The 13,983-nt window shown below is 42.8% G+C and overlaps 2 long non-coding RNA genes across 5 annotated transcripts in view; one reads left to right on the top strand and one right to left on the bottom strand.

Annotated features, from left to right (window-relative positions):
* LOC120371441 overlaps window positions 1–7,560 on the bottom strand; it is a 62,066-nt gene extending 54,506 nt beyond the window's left edge. For both annotated transcript variants that reach the window (XR_005584351.1, XR_005584350.1), the window contains exons 1-2: window positions 7,449–7,560; window positions 6,889–7,076 (exon numbers count right to left, since the gene is read on the bottom strand). This is a non-coding gene — a long non-coding RNA (uncharacterized LOC120371441). The remainder of the gene's footprint in view (window positions 1–6,888; window positions 7,077–7,448) is intronic.
* LOC120371442 overlaps window positions 1–13,983 on the top strand; it is an 81,875-nt gene that overhangs the window by 15,909 nt on the left and 51,983 nt on the right. For all 3 annotated transcript variants that reach the window (XR_005584353.1, XR_005584352.1, XR_005584354.1), the window contains 2 exons: window positions 2,484–2,659; window positions 7,021–7,137. This is a non-coding gene — a long non-coding RNA (uncharacterized LOC120371442). The remainder of the gene's footprint in view (window positions 1–2,483; window positions 2,660–7,020; window positions 7,138–13,983) is intronic.

A 13,983-nucleotide genomic window follows, 5' to 3' on the forward strand; every position in this document is an offset into this window, starting at 1 on the left:
CATCATTGTGCATATTGGAGCTGCCAGCCCCTTCATCCAGAAACCCATCTCCAGAAGACAGCAGCAAATGAGAGCTTCCCCTTCACTCATATTCACTTAAATGAACTATGAGCTTCCAAAATTAAACTCTCTTAATTTCAGTAGGTGTGAATACCCAGTCATCCCAGTTAAGCTTAGGAGTTGTTTCAGTTGTATCCCTTTCCCTCCTCACAATCCTCTGGCTAGACCCTGTGTACTCTGCTTTTTTGTTTTTTGTTTTTTTGCACCAGTGTAGCTACATCAATGCTATCTAATGAGTTACCTAATTAAAAAATGTAATGTGTTCCTGGTCAGTGGGTGGAGGGGAGGAAGAACAACTGGAAACGAGACTGTTGCCACCCTAGCTGTTGTCCAAAGTGGAAGTCCCAATGTCATGCTGATAGTCACTTGTAAGAAGCAATAGAGGAGTGTGGTATGTAGCTACCCCAGCACTACAAATTGCTATGTAAATAAGCTGCAGCGGTAAGATGGGGTTTGAACCAGCACAGCTTCCTTCAGGAAGTTTCAGGAGAGGTCACACCAGTGCAGTGTGTCTACACTAAGTGTTTGCACCATCTAACCGCATTGATGTAGTTACACAAATGCAAATCACCTTCATCTAGATGAGTTCTAATTCACGCCACAGAGTATAAAGAGAAGTTGTCTTCAAACTGGTTCGCCACATTTTTTTTTAAGTTTGCCCATTGTGGAACTACTTGAAAATACAGGCAAATAAATATAGTGGTTTCACTTTCTGATATATAATTGGAATTTTTTTCAAGGAAACAAGCTCATTTGTTTGCTTCAGCCACCTGCTATGTCTTGCCTTTAGCCTGTAAACTCTTTGGGATGGGGGATGTCATTTACTGTACATTTGTACAGCACCCTGCATAACGGGGCTCCAAACTGGCCGAGGCTTCCAGGTGCTACCACAGCAGTGGTGGGCAACCTGTGGCCTGCGGGCCACATGCGGCCCATCAGGATAATCTGCTGGCGGGCTAACAGACATTTTGTTTACATTTGCACGGCCGCTCACAGCTCCCAGTGGCCGCAGTTTGCCGTTCCCAGCCAATGGGAGCTGTGGGCAGTCGTGCAAATGTAAACAAACTGGTCTGGTGGTATGCCAGCGGATTACCCTGATGGGCCGCATGCAGCCTATGGGCCGCAGGGTGCCCACCACTGTACCACAGTATAAATTCAAAAAACAACTGAAGTTTATAGCATGCTTTTGTAACCAATTAAATTACTACCCTGTTCCCAGTTTGTCAAATAATTCCCTGCTACTTTGGCACATCAGCTAGAGTGAGGATGGGACTCGCCACATAACTTTCAATCTAATGTACCTGAGTAGTAGGAGGGGCCCTGCTCCTATGGATCTGAGGCCAGCATGCTCTATAAAGAGTAGACGGGCGTGCAAGTTGGAATTTCCACCCTATAGAAAATTCCAATATTTCAAAAATTTGTTTCTGCCCCAAATTGGGATGAAAAGTTGAAGTATCAAAATTTTTTCACAGAGTGTAAAGTTCAGAAACATTTCCATCAGGAAATGTCAAAACATTTTGTTTTGGAACTCTTGAATCTAGACATCTTGTTTCACTGCCTTGAACTGAACCAAATGTTTTGTTTCAAGTCAGTTTGACAAACTGCCCAAGATGCCTTGCTATATATAGTCAGAGGGGAGACCACAATTTATTATGGAGCATATAGTGTGACCTAGGAGTTTGGCCCACAGGGGAGAATTGGGGCATGAAGCACCTGAACTACAACTCCCATAGCAACATAAGCTGATGCGGTTTAATGTCAAAACAAAACACTTCATTTTGATTTTCCCAATGGGAAACTGGAAAATGTTGGCGACATTGACATTTTCCCACAGAAAATTTTGGTTTTACGTAAACTGCATTTTCCATTGAAAAAACATTTTCGTAGAAAATTCCCAACCAGCTCTTATAAAGATCTCTGGAGCTCCTGAATGACAGCTAGTTGCTCTTTGGCAAAGCATGTACTTGTGCTAAAACAGTTTATTAATAGCACCTCATCAAAATTAGCAACATTTAAATAACTAAAACTGACAAAGTTTTGTCAGCTCAAACAGCATGCATGAGAAAACATGCGGTTGATATTGTGACAGTTATTGAAAGGCTGCAATCAGTATCAATGACAAAGGGATACAATGATGTTCCTTGTGTTGCAATATGTCTAGTAATGTGAGGTTTCTGTATCATGTTGACATGGAGAGAGAGGGGTGGGGAGAGCTGCAACTGAACTTATCCTTCGGTGTCTCCTGCCATGAGTCCTTATCACCTGCCACGATTCCCTTCACCTCCACCTTCACCTCCAATCTGCTAGTGTTCTGTCCTCAGGTCCCAATAAAGCTATATTGACCAAGCTGAGACTAAATATGTATGTAGGGTGTTTGTTTTTAAATTCATTCCCCTAATGCTTTGTTCCATTTGTTAATGAAGGTCAATATATCACTGGTCACAAGATCTCAAATGGAAGAAATCCAGTTGGACGCTGCAGGGTGATAACAGTTGATATATACCAGCAATGACACTAAGTCCTGGGCTAAGAGTGGAAGAATTGTGTGATCTCCCCCTGGACAGGCAAGGGCAAGAGGCCTGACACCTGAGGGAGTGCGGTAAGATGGACCAAAAAGGAGAGTAGAGGTGCTGCAAGCCCTGTAACCATGACAGCTTCCATAACAGTGAAATACACCCAGTGAGTGGGGGCTGCATATAAGTTAAATCCTTTTAAGCCATCATTGTGGTCATTAAGGAAGTATGATGCCTTATGTGGACCCTCGCCACTCAAAATAATGTGAAATCCTGGCCCCATTGAAGTCAATGGCAAAACTCCCATTGACTTCAGTGGGGCCAGGATTTCACCTTTAACTTCAAATGGTGGAGAATCAAAGCTTCTGGTTGCTCATCTTATTACTGTGTCATCTTGTTGGTCCTGGGGAGTCTCTCTTTATATACTGTTTATGTTCAGCTCACATCAGCTGAGCACTACATACAGAAATTACAAAAACATGCTGTGTATCCAATGACTTCCTATAATTTTAAAGCCTGTCTGGTCACCTTGGTCTTACAGATGACATTGTCTGCACAATGCATTCAGCACAATGCATTCAGCTGTTTGAAACTCATTCCATTGATCAAATGACTTATCTATCAGTTCAGAGGAGATGGAATAGACATTACCTCCCTATAAACACAACAGGAATAAAGAGGTGTTTTAAGACTAATAAGAGGCTACTTTTGTTTTTTTCACTGTAGGCAAATAACGTTGCACTTACAATATCACCAGTCTATATTTTTTTTCATATTTATAGACTTGAGACTCTCATATCATTGAACTTAGTGAGACTACTTGCATGTATAATGTTATTGATGTGCCTAAGTGTTTGCTGGATTGAGGCCATAGTGCGGACTGCAGCCAGATGCCGCTGTCAGGGCCATTGACTCTGGTGGCTATCCTGGTTCTTGATGATAATTATAATGATTATTAACTATTTATATTGCAGTAGCACCTAGAGGCCACATTCAGGTCAGGGACCCATTGTGATAGGCACTGTCCAAACATATAGTGAATTACAGTCCCTGAACCAATGCGACTATAATCCATAATGCAATCTTTTACAAAGTGGTAGTTAATTTTTGTACAGTAAGTCACCAGTGAAAGCATTTCCCAAACATTAAATGTCTCATAAAGATGAATACATAGGCAAAGGGCCTTGTACTGCTCTTGGTTCATATATAAACATTCTTTAATATCTATTGACGTTCTTCAATATATCAAAGGCATATCATCTGGCCCTGTGTGGGGATTTCTTGTTGTTGTTGTTTTATGGCAGGGATGTATTGCTGTAAATCGAGTTCACAGCCTTCGAGTCGTAAACACTAGAAAACAATACACTGAACTGTCCCTAGAGTCAACATTTTTTAATTAGGTGCATAGCAAAGCAGGAACCAGCCCACATACAATTTAAGGCCAAAAGAGACCACTAGCTCATCTAGTCTGACCTCTTGGGTATCACAGGCCACTTCTCCACATGTTTGTGGTTACATGGACATATAAGTAAAATAAATTGCAAGAATGCCTGATTTTTTTGCCAATCTAATGTGTAACACAATAGCTAACCTCAAGGAAGCCCTTACATTGAAAGGGAGAAAGACGCACTCTGGCAAAACACCAAGTTCTACAAGTGCTGCACTGGCGTAAAATGTCGGAGAACTAGCCTAAATCACAGCTAGGCAAAATGAGCCATGAGCTATGAAAACATTGCCGAGGCACCAGCAATGAGAAGGAATTTTGGATGAGTAGCATGGCTCAGTCAAACAGTTAACCTTTGCCAGAACAATTTATTGCAGGTTAGACAAACACCTGTCAGGATAGTCTAGATCAGGGGTCAGCAACCTTTCAGAAGTGGGGTGCTGAGTCTTCATTTATTCACTTTACTTTAAGGTTTCACGTGCCAGTAATACATTTTAATGTTTTTTAGAAGGTCTCTCTCTAAAAGTCTATATATTATATAACTAAACTAGTGTTGTATTGTAAAATAAACAAGGTTTTCAAAATGTTTAAGAAGCTTTATTTAAAATTAAATTAAAATGTTTATCTTACACCGCCGGCCTGCTCAGCCCACTGCTGGTCTGGGGTTCTGTTCACCTAGGCCGGCAGCGGGCTGAGCAGGGCCTGCAGACGGGACCTGGCTGGCAAGGGTCCGGCAGCCAGAACCCCAGACCGGCAGCAGGCTGTGCGGGGCTAGCAGCCGGGACCCCAGACCGGCAGGGGGCTGAGCGGCTCAGCCCACTGCTGCTCAGGGGTTCCATCCGCCAGCTCCTACCAGCCGGGATCCCGGCTGCCGAATCCGCTCAGCCCGCTGCCGGTCTGGGGTTCTGGCCCTGCCCACATACAGCGGGTACTTACCTTCTCCCTGCTTCTGGCCCATTCTCTTCCTCTCTCTGCACTGAGCTGAGGGTGGGAGTGCACTGAGCACAGGGCTGGGGGTGAAGGGTCTGGCCAGGAGCTAGAATGAGGGAGGGGGCTCAGGGTTGGGGCAGGAGGTTTGAGTGTGGGGCACTTACCTGGGCAGCTCCCATTTGGTGCGAGGGGTGCAGGTGGGAATGTGGGGAGTGGGTGTGTGCAGGAGCTCCCATTTGGTGCAAGGAGAGGGGGTGGGAATGTGGGGGATGCAAGAGTCAGGATGGGGGGGGTGCCTGGGGTGGGGGGAGCTGGGTATGTGGGAGGGTGCCAGAGTCAGGGCTGGGGTCGTGGGGGGGGGCGGTAAAGGAGTCAAGCAGAGGGATGGGTGTGTACAGGGCTCAGGGCAGAGGTCTGGCGGGTGTGTGGGGCACAGGGCTCGGGGCATGGGCCTGGGAGGTGTGTGGGGCTGCAGGGCTCAGGACAGAAGGCTGGGTGTATGTGAGGAGGGTCAGGGCTCAGGGCAGAGGGCTGGGGTGTATGTGGGGATCAGGGCAGAGGGCTGGGGGTGTGTGCCCCTATTCCACCCACCCCTCCTTCCCCAAGGCCCTGCCCCCCGCTTCTTCTCTGCAGACCCCAGGACTCCCATGCCCCATTCAACCGCCCCCTGCCCCCTGACTGCCCTCTCCAGAGACCGCCCGCCCCACCCACCCCGCCCAGGATCCCACCCCTTATCCAACCCCCCCAACTCCCATCCCCTGACTGCCCCCACCCCTTATCCAAGCCCCGCGGCCCCGGACCCCTTACCATGAGGCTCCTAGCAGCATGTTCTGCTCCGGGCAGAGCCAGACACGCTGCCCCACGGGAGCAGGCAGCCCTGCCCCTCAGAGTGCTGTGCACGTGGCGGCAGGGCTCCAGGGGAGGGGGAAAGGTAGGGGAGGGGCCGGTGGCTTGCTGCGCTCGGCCGGGTGCTCTGGCCCAGAGTGCAGACCCCGCAGCTTGTCACGCTGGAAGAGTTGGACCATTTAGCAGGGTGTGCCTGGGCACACCCTGTGCTCATGCCTATGTTTCTGCCCCCTGCCCCCACGGGCGGGGGGGGGGAGTGGAGAAGAGTGGGCCAGGCCGGGCAGGATTTTTAATGGCACGCTGTTCCGGCAGGCAGCAGCATGCCATTAAAAATCAGCTTGCATGCCGTCTTTGGCATGCATGCCATAGGTTGCCGACTCCTGGTCTAAATCAGTGGTGGGCAACCTGCGGCCCATGGGTAGCACGTGGCCCGTCAGGGTAACCCACTGGTGGGCTGCCAGACAGTTTGCTTACATTTGCATGGCCGCCTGCAGCTCCCAATGGCCGCAGTTCGCCATTCTCAGCCAATGGGACCTGTGGGAAGCAGCATGGGCCTGGATAATACTAGTTACATTGGTCTCTAGATAATACTTAGTTCTGCCATGAGTGCAGGGGACTGGACTAGATGACCTCTCATCCCTTCCAGTCCCATGATTCCCTTCTGGTGAGCCTCGGAATTGGAAGGAGAAAATACCCCTATGGAGAATCTTTGATTTTGAAATGCAAAGAACCATTTAGGCCTTGTTTACACTTGTGGCAGCGTGTAGGGTACGTATAGCACATCCTGCAGTGAAAAACTGTGGTGTGTAGCTACATGCAGCAAGGAAAGGCAATGGAGCTGCTGGAGTCCCCCTGCCAGAGCCATTCCCCGCTGCCAGAGCCTTTCTCTGTGGCAGGGAAAGGCTTAGGCAGCAGAACACTACATTGCTAAAAATAGCAGTGTAGACATGGGAGGTTCTGCTTGGGTATGTAGAGAGCTGTGTAGGGTATATACCCTAAGGTTTTGAGGTGTCTTTACTTGCATAAGATGTGCCTCGCTCTTTACACTGCTACTTATACCTGTGCTAGTGGGGCCGTGAAATGTATATACTCTACCTGGCTCCGGAGACATAGACATAGTCATGAAGGACGTGTGGTGTAACAACATGGAGGAGTGAACCTGGGGAGGGAAGGTGGTCCTGTGATTGAAGCACAAGACTGAGACATGTGAAATGTGTTCTATTCCAGCTATACCACAGCCGTGTGTGATCTTGGACCTGTCACTTCACCCTTCTAGGCCTCGTCTGTGAAATTGGAACAATAAGAGAGGGATGTTGTGAGGATTTACTCACTGATATTTGTAAGGTACTTTGAGAAATGCAATATGTGTATTTAAATATCCTTTTATATTTACTGAATATTAGTACCGACTATAGCAAAACAAAGTGCACTGGCAGACCACGTCTTACATTCACAGAGAATGGAGGTGACAATCTCAGTGAAGGTTAACTTAAATCTCCCTTGAAAGGGGAGTCAGAGCCCCTAAGATCTGATTTAGAAGCCTCAGACCTTGAGCTCATGGCATCCTTTAAACAGTCAATTATAGAACTATCAATATATACACAATGAAAGAATTTAGAAAAACCCAGAACAACATTTTTGAAGATCTTACTTACAAAAGGTGAGATTTAGAACATCCAAAAAGAGTAAAGAGTGTACAGCGTTTTTAAGAAAGGGAGTCTTCGACAGAATGAACTCAGTGATGTCAGAGACACCTTTTAAATCTCCAGTTAACATGAAATAGAATCTTTATCATTGTTCTCTTTGTGACCTAATGGAATTTGAATATGCAGGTTAAGAGATGCATATGTGCTCACTAACATTCAGCCCTAAGTGAGTAATGAATGGTTTGATTTTCAGAAGTAGATCTGTTAGTCCTATTAGGCAATTCAGACTAAAAGCTTATCAGATTACAGTAGCAAAAAGGATAAAACCACATTAGAGAGACAAGGTGGGTGAGGAATGAGACTGAAAGATTGCCTCCGCTTCTATTGATGGAATTGCCCATTCCACTCACTGTGATCCACATAGGAGGCATGAATAGGAAACATGGAATAGGCTTGGGGCATCCCTATGTCTTGGCAAGCCCAGATACCATAATGGCCCTTTGGGGTCATATGCAGCAAGTACAACCAAAAACAGCCCTTAGGCTGCTTTAATTTGTACCATGAGGAATGACCTGGTGCTAATCAGCTCATGATCTTAGGAGCACAAATGAGGTTTAAGTTGCACTATGTTTTCTTTGATTAAATCTCAGGTTCTGTGTCTTAGACTTTAGACCCAAACCTGCCACAGAGTTCAAGTGTGATCTCTGCAAGCTATTTAGGTCAAGACACCTAAATCCATCCTAGACACCTAAAGCAGTGGCTTGATTTTTTCAAAGATGTTGGACAATCAGACATCAGTATGTGCTGTTGGTGCCCAGCGGCTTACAAAATGAAATTTTCAACACCCACACATCAATATTCTTTGCTTCAGTTTCCTCATTTCTAAAGCAGACTTGATAATGCATATCTCATAGCAGTGGGTGAGCTTCAATTTCTTAATGTATGTACTGCATTTTTAGATCTTTGGATGGAAGGTGCTCTAGAAGTGCAAATTATAATAATTATTGACAGTGGCTACACACCATGTTCTTTTTGTTTATGTAAAATAATTGTGTGTAGCAGTGATCCTTCCCTCCCCTCAGTTTGCCCTCTCTCTGCCTGGCTATTGTTTGGTTAACTAGCAAATACTAGCTGAGACACCTGTGTAGCACATAAAGACAGCTGTATTGTATGTAAGTGCCACTGCTGATCTGTCACATGATGTTGGTTAGGTTTAGCTGAGCTGTGTAAGGGGACTCTATTGGAGACATAATCCATAACCCAGTTAAAAGAACATTTACGTTCTTTTGAATTTATTCCTTTGGCCTCATCTCCTTTCGTGTCCATTTTTCCCCCTGTCCTGTTACAGCAGTGTTGCTGAGCGAAAATAAGAGAGAGAGCTTGGTGCAATCCCAAGTAATCCGTTTCGTGTCCGGATACAAATGACCCAAAACTGATTTGTGTATGCTTTTGGGGTGTAGAGGGGGATACCCAAGTGAGTTGTAAACCAACTTAGCAACAAAGGCTGGATTGCAATCTGTCTAGGATGGAACATAATAAATCCTGCATCTTGGCAGGGAGTTAGACCTTGCGGCCTCTGCTAACCCTATGGTTCTATAATTCTAGATCATCCAGTTGGGCTCGCTAGGGCAAGATTGTTTCCTCTTGAATATTTATTAGTGTTTTTAAAGTCTACTTTTGATTGTCCTAAGTGATGAAATTTTCCTTACACTCCGAAAGATCTCACTTGTTGGGGAGTTTTTCCTTATATTCATCAAGATATTTTCCCTTATTGAATTTAATTCCATTATTTGTAATTTTATCTCCTTTTTCTATCTTAAAACATTCCTCTCCCTTCTTGGTATTATACCAGTGTTTCAAGCATTTGTAACATCTACTTTCATCACTTAGACAATTAATACATATTTAACTAATTTGTTTTTTCCTCAAAAATCAATACTCCAGCCCCCAAATCAGGTTTCTTGTTTTCTGGTAAACTTCCTACAATTTCTCAGTATTTGTCTGGTAATTAGATGCCTAGAACTAAACAATATATTCCAGGTGCTGTTTTATCAGACTTTATAGAGAAGGATTATTACCTCTCTACTTTGTGACATGATGCTTCTGTGTAAGCCAACAAAAATTGTTTTTGTCTTTTTTGTTGCCATATTTCATTGCTAATTTACCATGTGTGATTTATTAGCTTTCCTTTCTTTGAACATTACTGCTTTCCAGTAATGTTCCAATGAATTCCTGGTAAGGAATGCCAGTGCATGAAGCAAACAAACCTCTTTTCAAATATTTTTGGTGGGCATGTTGTAGAATTTTCTCTACACACACTACATCAATGTGTTTCTACAGCCTTTACCCAGCACAGCCCACAAGCCCACATCCCTGCAGCACACACAAAGAGGGAAACTTCCTAGTTGCCTAGCTCTGTGGCTCTTCCTTCAGCAGCACCTCTGTGCTGAACAAAGAAACAACACTTTGAAGGAGTGACCTCCGGCTATTAGATGGTGAGAGAGAATATAGTTACCTTTCTACAGAGAGACAAGAGTAGGTGATTTACAGGATAAGCCTACTGGAGAAAAGCAAGATGAGATTTTAATCTGTTGTATTGGCAAATAGCATAACTGCTTAAAAATATTATTTCTGAACATCTGAACCCTGTGACCTTTAAGTGCCCTCTGTTTAGTATGCCAAATTCTAACCTTTGCTTCTAAAAGAGCAAAGACTTGTTCCTAACAATGACACTTGAACAGGGATGTAAACCTATTAACCAAACTCTCTTGGTAATTTTATTTATAGTATCTAATTTATCAGTACACATAGTACCTTACTGCTTAAAGCAGTGTAGATTACAACTTCATAACTGACGACTCTATAAGGATAATGAATGATTGTTGTCATACCTAATACTTATTATTAATATGTGTTAAAATGTTATAAATGCAGCTAATTTATTTAATGTCAGTGCAAACACCTGCAGAAGTCCTATGGGTATTGGCTGTAATAGTCTGCCAAGAGAAACAAGCCTCCTGCCAGGTAGAAGGGAGATGGTGTCCTGAATGCAAGAAAAGGCACTAAGACCAAGAAGGGCATCTGGAGTGGAATGTGGTGAGGTGGGCTTAGAAGACACTTAGTGGTGGGAATGTGAGAGGCAGAAAGACTTTCATTTAATGCCACCTAACAAAAACCTGGCAAATCTCTAGCATTTTTTTAAAAATTCAAAACAGATGCTTTTTACTAAATTTACCAGTTCTTAAAATCTAATTCAAAATTTCCACCAGTTTTCGTTTTTCACAGGAGAACCCAGATTGACAGGCAGAACCGGGATTTGAAGTCGAAGTTGTCTTGAAATACAGGAAATATTATTTTCCCTGGGAAATAGCAAGTTGTTTTCAATCAACAAAACTACTTGCTGGGGATTGACTCAGCCATACAAGTTTGCAGTATAAGCCTTCCTATGGAACTGAGTGCTGTCTGGGGACTAGGGTCCAAATTGTAGGAACAGGGCTTTAAACTGACGATTTATGTCTTCTCTAATGAAATTTCATCCGCTATGGACAGGATGAAATATTCCTATTTATCTTATTTTTATTATGATTTAAATTCTATAAAGACAATAGGAATTTGCTGAAGAGACTTTTTTTAAAAGTCTGATTCAAATGTGTTTGTTTAATCATCTTGATGTCTATTCAGACAAGCATCAGCATGGTGACAAACATGATTATTCATAAACATTTTAGAGTTGTCTATTTCTCTTTTCCTTTTCTTCCAGTCATGTTGGTTTGTTTGTTATCCTATATGGTTATTCTGTAGACTTTGGGTGTTTCTAACTTTGTATATGGAGATTTGATTTTTCTATGTGTGGTTTTATTTTGGAAGTTGTTGCTAAAAATTCCTATTAAAAAAACAAATTCCACCAATTTTCTAATTGACTTGGAAGAAAATACCTTTTCAAGTGTTACATTAAATTATCCAATAGCAAGGAATTTCCCCTCAGGCATGACACAACCCTGCTGAAACAATTGTCTTTGGGAAATGAATTGATTTTAAAATAATATGAACTGTACTTACAAAATTTTCCTCTGTTCAGCAACTCACTGTTTTCCAGTCTCACTGATCATTTTATATAAAAGCTCGTACAGAATTAACCAGGTCAACACTCATCACTAACCTTTGGGCCTGTCTCTTCTTTGGCATCCCCGGGTTTGGCTCAGGGCCCAAAATAATAAGATTGTTGCAGTCAGTGGAAATACTACAGTTTTCCCTAATTGCCAATATCAATTTGTTTGGCTTGTTTGTAACTTGCAAAAGAACTTGTGGGACCAAAACTTCAAATCTCAGGATATATATTACCCCACCGCTGATGGTGTCAGATAAGAAATTATACAAAGCCAAAGCTGTGGTTTTGGAATGGTCAGCCATTCAGATATAGTACTTCTTCTGTTCCCCTCTCATTCCATGTTATCATTCTCTCTCTGCTCTACTCCGCTGCATTCTGTTCTCTGTGTGGGTCCTGCCCTGTGAAGCTGACTTTGACACTAGTTGCTGGTTCACAAGAGACCTGGATTCCACCAAAAGGTGTGTGCAAAATGTTTGCAACTAATCTCTTTGTCACATGAAAATTGGCCTGGTTTGGGGTTCTGCTGCATACTTGAAACACAGCAGGAACAATGAAAAAAAGTGTGCTAAAAGTTTGCAGACATTTAGAGGAAACATTGGCTCATTTTCAAATAAACAAGGGCCTGAGTCTGAACAAAATTGGGCACCTCTATGGCTTTGCAGAATGCAGAATTCTATTAAATGCAGAATGTAATCAGATCCTCGAGTAATAAATAAAAGAATATATCAGCTGCAAGTCAGCAACAAATTTGTTTATTACAATTTCTTCAGCAGAGAGATTTACCTATGAGAAAAACAACATAAATGGCTGTATTTTTTTAGTCAAAAAAAATTAGCCTCAGAAACTCTAAAAGTTCATAAGCATTGTAAGTTAGGTTGTAGTGTCAATTCTCACTGATGCTCATGTATCATCCCAAAATCTCAGATTTTAAAAGGAGTGTAGTGTGTCATTGGTAAATGTGATTTTAATTTATGATTAAGAGAAAAGTACTGTAACATATCTGGGCAAGTGTCTAATCAGATATCTGTTATGCAGTTTTGGACGATGCTTCAGCTAAATCAGCTGAGATAGGTGTGACTGAATATCATGATGAGCAAACTATTAATTCTTCCAGCATAATTTCTGAGGCAGATCTAAAGCCAAATATTGGGGATGGTCATATGTTTTTCTAGGTCAAAGAAGCCAGAAAGTAGCTGTCATGTAAAAGTTATACAAAGACTTAGGAAATACACTTTATTAACTACATACTCTGGTCTTAATCAGTACAGCTAATGGAGTTCTTGCATATAGTTTCAAAATGATGATGTATGTTGTAAAATTAGATCTCACGGACCTTGGTTCTTCTGCCTTAAAGATGCTATTTTGGTTCAAATCTTGGTAATGCTTTTGTGAGAAAGTCGTTATATGGTTAAAGGTATTTTCTGCAACATACAATGGATATATTGAGGTCTTCTTACCAATAAGATTTTATGGGTATACTCAAGATTTGGCTGTGTTGGAATACGATGAATGTTGATAGATAAATATACCATTACCCCATAGTTAAATAAATGTCTAGATATAAAAGCACCTTACTTATCTCCAGCTCACTAGATATGGTACGTCAGTGTTCAGCAATTCTCTTCAAGAAGGAAGAGAAGGGTTGGACTTCTGGATTTCTCATTGTATGAGCTAGATTGTTATTAGCTCCATATGCCTGTGCAATGGAGTGGAGGGCACACTTTGTGCAGGCTCTCTGTAGCATGGGTTGAGAGCGGGGAAGGGGAAGAAGATTGCAAAGCTGCTACTCTCCTGCCCTTGCACAGATGGGGGGCAGAGGAGGGCAACACAGTTGTACCAGTTACACCATGGGATGTAAGCTGCCCTGGGCATAGACCCGGCACAATTAGCTTCCTCCCCACAGCAACAGGGAGAACAGGAGGAAGATTGATTCTGAATCAATCTGCTTCCCGTGTTGTGCTGGAGCAGGCCATCTATGTGCTGCCCCTGGCTCAAGTCAGATTGCAAAGTGACAACTGAGCCCTAATGGTTTAGCCTATAAAGGCTAAACTGGTGTCAATCTGGTCAAACCTGTTTTTATGCCACCTGCCGAATCCAACATTGTTTTCTTGATCTTTGAAAGATCTAATCAACTTGTTTTAGGATTTACTATGTGATTTTTTTAACAGTAACAGTCTTTATCACACAAAAACACTATCTTTTCTTGGCTCCCCTTCCCCCTCCCCTGTACTGGTATACTTTAAAACCAATCGTTTTGTGAATTATTTTCTAACATTATATCTTCCTCTTCCCCGCTACCTCCAAAAGACGCCATTTACATTAGTTGGAGAACAGTGCTGCCTACAAGAATGTGAAAATAGGTTTCATTTAATTAATGATCTGGAAACAGGGAGACATTACATAGTAAATGAGGTTTATATATGATAATGTTGGATT

This window comes from Mauremys reevesii, linkage group 9, assembly GCF_016161935.1.
Source record: "Mauremys reevesii isolate NIE-2019 linkage group 9, ASM1616193v1, whole genome shotgun sequence".
Lineage (NCBI taxonomy): Eukaryota > Metazoa > Chordata > Testudines > Geoemydidae > Mauremys > Mauremys reevesii.